The sequence below is a fragment of the Anser brachyrhynchus genome (genome assembly GCF_964034855.1).
Source record: "Anser brachyrhynchus genome assembly, chromosome: 18".
NCBI lineage: Eukaryota > Metazoa > Chordata > Aves > Anseriformes > Anatidae > Anser > Anser brachyrhynchus.
This window is the reverse complement of record NC_137711.1, coordinates 3,115,961-3,121,999: the sequence shown is the minus strand read 5'-3', so window position 1 is coordinate 3,121,999 and position 6,039 is coordinate 3,115,961. Positions and strand designations below refer to the sequence as shown.

The following is a 6,039-nucleotide window of genomic DNA, read 5'->3' as shown; positions in this document are numbered from 1 at the left end:
CTGAGCTCTGCCCTGCCTTCCCTCCCTCCCCTCCTTGTCAGGAGTTGTTCCTGCTGGGAAGCATTTGCAGCTCCAGTAGGTAAGGCAAAGGCTTGGGCTGGACTCGAGTGCAGCGATTAAATCACGCACAGGTCCTTCAGGTAACTCGGGCACAAATTTGGTGTGGCCTGCAAACCTGCCTGATGGGGAGGCAAAGGCAGAACAGAGGAGGAGGACTTTCTCTTGGGATGCTGAAGCCCAGGAGGGATTTCTCAAACTCCCCATTCTGGCTCTCTCTGGCCAGCCCAGGTTGGCCCATCGGTGGGCTTTGTGGTGGAGGGGGGGCACATCCCTACGGGGTGCTCCTGGCTTCCAGCTCATCTGCCTCAGCTGCCTGCAGCTCCTGCCCGAGCCACCCCCACCTCTTGGCTCGCCCGCCTGCCTTTGGGAGGGAGCTGAGGGGCGAGTGAGACGAAGGCCGGGAGCTGCTAACCGCGTGCCCATCCTCGCGCTGGTATTTATGGCACAAAACCTATTTTATAGATGAACGACCTTAATTTGTTCCTGAGGGAAGCTGCCCGTACCAGGGCTGGATTTGTCTCCCAGCTGTCGCCCAGACCTTTCCCGTCTCAAGCAAGTAACCCTGGGAAAGCAATTGTGGAAAAGCTTTTGGTCTGTCATGTTGGTAACCAAAGCCAGCCTCCTTTCTTCTGCTAGACCAATGGCACCAACTACCTTTTTTTTTTTTTCCTCTCCACCCTATTTTTTCTGTGAGGTTTTAAATTATCTGGGTTATTTTGTGTGTTTGAGAAGACTTCATTTAAAACATCAGTAAAACTTCTATCAAAGGGCTCAACTTCACACCGAGTACACAGAGCTCGGGACTGAATCCCGCACTTAAAGGGAGCCGCAGGCAGTTTTACACATTTAAATGGATGGTGCCTTGTTTTAAAAACCATCTGAAGTTCATGGGGTTCATCTTAATTGATAAGCTGGACATAACGGATGGGTGTAGGGAGACTTCAACAACATAAGGGAAGAAAGATTTTTTTTCTCTCTCTCTTTTTTTAGTCTACCATCAAAGGTTGGGAACTTAGCACTACATCGTAGTATTATTTTTCTTCTGCTATTAAAATGAATCACACTGTGCCTAATTCTTCTTGGGAAGATAAATGCGTTTGAGGCAGCTTGAAGCCATTCAGTGCCTCACAAGCCTTTGCATCTTTCTATCAATGTTCCAAAATACTCACCTCTGTTTTTTGGATGTCTGTAGAAACAAAATATAAAATGGCTTCAAATACATGGCAGGCTGTTTAGCGGAGATGAAAGGGTATTTGAATAGTCTTTTAAAAATGAATGAAAAGTGAACACTCTCTTCTGTTTCAATTATAAGTGGGACATGGAGATCGTTAGACACAACCTTAATGTGTGACACCCTGAAAATGTTCAGCTACCTTCAGCATTTCAGAAGCATTTTGTTTTTCAGCCTGTCTCGGGATGAAGATGGTGATTACAGCTCAGTCTTGTCAGCGTTTAAATGGAACGGCAGCGTGGGAAAATTGCACGGCTACAACTTTAAAAGTACAACTTCGATTTTTTTTAAATGGTACAGAAGACACCTGTCTGTCTGGGGGAGCACAGCCTCCCTAGCACCCCGGGGCCCTGCTTTCCAAGCCAACATCCCCCTGCGAGGAGCTGTGCTGCTCCCGCGGGAGCACCGCCTCACCCCCCAGCGCCGTGCCCAGCACTGAGCTTTGCAAAAGCAAAGCCGAGCAGGGCTCGCTGCAGGAAGGAATGTGAGCGAGACCTAACTGCTCCGTACGCCTAAATCACACTAATACTTAACACTTAGAGCGTTTTTCATCTTCAAAGCCTGCTGGAAACATTCATTAAGGCCTACAGCACCCGCGGAGGTAGGAGAGCCGCCCGCGCTAGGCTGCAGCGCGGGGCGTAATTGGCGGCGTGGATGGGGCAAGCGGCAGCCGCGCCGGGCAGAGAGCTTCAAAGCCGTGGTTCTGCTCTGCAGGCTGGGTCATGGTCCAACAAAAACACAATTAAAACGTGTCGACGGACCTTTAACAGTCCTCGGGAGCGTTCGGGCTGGGTGGAGCCTGGAGCAAGCAGCGGGCTGGGGGGCTGTTATGGGCATGCATTGCCTGGAGGCTTTTTCTGGGGGGGGGGGGGAACACTTTCCCAAGTGCCTCACAGCTTGAATTTGTTGGGGAGGTGTGAAGAAGTGCAATGGTCTTGCTGGATCCCAAATGGAGCCCGAAGTGGTGGGGAGTGGGGGCTGGGTTTGGGTCGTGGGCAGGCATGCAGGCACCGGGTCATCTCCAGCGTCCGAGTACCCCGAGCACATGCACTTCCCTTCCTTAAGCAACAACCAGTCTGTGCTGGGACACAAAACAGGCTCAGCCCCCGCTGGCAGGTAGGTCAAAGCCGGTGCATGACATATTTTGCTCTCCTGCCTCTAGCCTGAATGTCTGACGTCTGCCTCAAAGGCGGCAAAACTTCTGAGTCAGCGTCCAAAAACGCACGAAGCTGCCCCCAATATAACAAATAAAAATCCGCCAACCCCCTCAAGCCATGAGTCCTGTCTGATTCTTCAATTCCTGGCTTTTGGTGTGAAAGCAGGAGGCAACGATGGTGTGACTAAGGGCACTGACTCACTCTGCTCTGTCCCGCGTTTGCCACCGTCCCGCAGTCCCTCTGTGCCACGGCACCGTCAGAGGGGCCGGGAGTTTCCTCTCCCTTACCCGACACAATTCACAGCAACCCAAGTACATCAGCCCTCTCCGCAGCCTTCCAGTGCTTTCCTGCACACCAGTCTCTCAGACCATAAAGTGAAGATCCCAAAACAACGACAAAATGCTCCCTACCACCACGAACACAAGGGTAGACTATAGGCTCTGCAGTAATAGGAACGGAGCCAGTATCAGGGCAGGAGGGCGTCTTGCACTGGAAAAGTCCCATGAAAACTCCCTCTTCCTCCTCGCAGGTGCCCTGGTCCTGCAGCGTCTCAGTGCTGCTGCCCCCCAGGCATTTCTCGGGGCTCTGTGACGTTTTCTCCCCCCGTCAAGGGAAGTTTATTCTCCTGAAACGAGGAGGAAGCCGTGCACTGGCCAGGCAGGGCATCTGCTGCTTCACGCTGCTCGCCGCATGCTGGCGATGGTTATTCCCTTCTGCTTCCACCTTCCACTAAGAAGTGGAACACTTCCTCGTGTTCCTCAAGCACCTTCCTCCAACTGCTCCACTCCAGGAGCAACCTCAGATTAATTAAAAAGGAAAAAAGTAAGGAACACTTGGGCTCTGAATGAGGTTCCTATCCCATTGCTTTCCAACGTTCTCTCTATTAATCACAGAGTCCAGAAAACACCCACACAGAGGAGGCTGGAGGATTATTTAAAGCAAATCATCTTCCTTCCCCTTCTGTAAAAAGCTCAGACTGGTTCTGGATACGGAAAGCTGCCCTGGTTCAGGCCCTTTCAATTATTCCCAGCAACATCCTCGATTCCTGCCCCAGCCCTGCCCAGCCTCCTCGCACAGCCCCGCGAACGCTCCTTCCCCCGTGGCTTCGTTAGCATATTACTAATCATCACAGAGAGTCCCGAGCTCAGTTTTTCTGACATTTAAACTATGGCATGCCATATGTCTTAGACTCTCTTTAGATTAAATGAATGTTGTGCTGCGTTTAATCTTCAGGGAGCATTGAACCCACGCAGTGAGAGAGGAGGCTAATTTTGGACACCAGATCTAGGTGATAGCGTAATTTCAGCCAATTTCGGCTGACCTCCCTGGGCAATGCCCTTCATCTCTTTCATGAGAGGATCTATTTTTAGGGAAGAAAGCCCATTAAGTCTTGTCTTCCTTAATTCAGCGCTTCACTCGATACTATTTGACAGGTAGATTTTTTTTATTAGTATTTTTATTTTTTAAAAAGAAAGCAGAAAGACCCTCTGGGAATTCTGGCTTTCAACATTTGTCTTGGGCCCTGCAGGAGTCTGGAACATCTCTGAACCCCACGGCTCGCCCTGCTTTGAACCAACCACCTCTTCATTCCCGATGCGCGGCGCCTGCTCTGCCTCCTCATCTGCAGTCCCGGCACTGCCACGGCCCCATCCCATGGCTCCGTGCCCCATCCCACGGCTCCGTGCCCCATCCCGTGTCCCCCCTTCCTCGTCCCACAGCCTCCCAGCAGTGCCCCAGCCCCCGGAGCCCAGCCCCGTTCCCCCCAAGGAGCTCAGAGCTAGGGCGCCCTCTCCATGGGGTCTCGCTGGGCTCTGCGCTGCCCCTTTGTTCTCCCCTTCTGCTGTGACAGCTCGAAGAGAGCTCTCACTCCCCCCAAATCCTTCGCAAGTCGAAGGATAAATGGGATGCGTGGCCAGGGTGCTCCTGGCCTTGCCTTTTCTCCTCCCTCCCCTCGCAAAGCAACGCATCCCGGAGAAATGCTGACGCTTCGGCATCGTCCCTGTGCGGGGGCTTGCCCCCGGCACCAACAGCCCGGCCGAGCGGCTCCCTCCTGCCCTCCCCAGGCTGCCCCCGGGCAGGAGGCTCACCTAGGCGTGGGGGAGCCCAGGCAACCCTCAAGATCTCACCCGGACCCAAACTACGAACTGCAAGGAGTCCAGCAAAAAACCTTTCCACCCTCCAAAAACCCCAGCACCTGCAGGCGGCTGCGGCAGCCTGGCAGAGCTTGGAGCAAAAGGTTTGGGCCTTTTCTAAAGCTCTCGATTCCTCACATCCTTACATCTTCGAAGGTTTCGGGCAGCCCTACAAATGCAGCATCAGATTGCAACCGTTTCGCAGCCAGCTGCTAACCTGGCCGTCCTCTACAGGTAACACACCGAAGGGTTGCACCGGCAGACGCGGCGCAGCAGCAGCAGCCACCGCACGCAACAGGGCGAATGTCCCCAGTCAGCTATTTGTGTTCACAGACCGACCACCCTCCCAACAGCCCCAGCAGGACGGAGGCAAAGGGCAGCGTTTGGGACATCTGCCCCAGAGGAGATGCTGTAAAACCAAAAGGTGGTTGGGCAATATCGACGGGCACGTGGGCAGGGAGCCCGCTGCGGCACGGCCGGGCAGGGGTTAAAGCCCGCAGCGCCTTGCTGCCATGCAAAAACCACCCAAAACGCATTTTTTTTTTTTTAGAGTTTTGCATTGAGATTCAAATGCCCGGATCAAAGCAGAGCTCCAGGAAGGAAGGGCCAATTTAGGTTGGAAGCGGAGAAAACTTTCTCAGCTCACTTCTGGGAAGTGAGGCAGCCGGGTTCCAGAGAGCTCCCATCCAAAAGGTGCCTCCAAGGGAGACGGCGTTCCCGCGGGAGCGGAGGAGGTGGCTCTCTCCCTCTCCTCCCAGCCAGGGAACTGTTATTGGACGCTGGCTAACAGCACACCCCATTACGGCACTCGCCCCGCTCTCCCGAAGCTGTCACCGAGTTTCCCCGGCTCGTTCACAGCCTCCCAGCGAGGGACGAGCAGGAGCCGAGCCCTGCCAGCCTTGCACCACCGGTGCCGTTCGTGCCCAGGCCTTCCCCAGAGCCAAGCCCGAGCCCTTCGGAGAGCGCTCGCCTCCAAGTCCGTGCTCCCTGGCCTTCGGGGCCGGCCCCTGGCCCGCAGCGCGGCATTTGATGGAGCAGCCAAAGTGCTATTTCCAACTTTTTCTTCCTTACGGTTCGTTCCAAAGCAAACAAACAAACGAAAAAAAAAAAAAAAAACACGTTTGAGAGTTGAGCTTTGATAATTTACGGCCATCTCAGCTGTCCTTTCTCCTCCGGGATCCGCTGCCTGACCTTGGCGAGGCTGCAGGAGGAGGGAGAGCTCTCACCTTGCCTGCGGGACAGGGTGCCAACGGAGGGAGAAAGTGTCTTATTCTAGTAGCATGGAGTGCTTTTGTATTTCAAGGCTTTGTAGATTTGCAGCGCCTTTAAAAACCCTCGCAACTGTCCAACATGGGGTGTTTAATTACCAGGTAAAAGAATTTTTTTAGACTCCATTTAATTATTTGATTGCACAGTAACCAAAGAGTGTAAGAGGGCTGTAGCCAGAAGGCACTTCAAA

At 53.5% G+C, this 6,039-nt stretch overlaps 1 long non-coding RNA gene across 2 annotated transcripts in view; it reads right to left on the bottom strand.

The window, feature by feature from the left end:
- The window catches only part of LOC308179863, a 90,551-nt gene that overhangs the window by 7,582 nt on the left and 76,930 nt on the right, over positions 1–6,039 (bottom strand). The window lies entirely within an intron of this gene.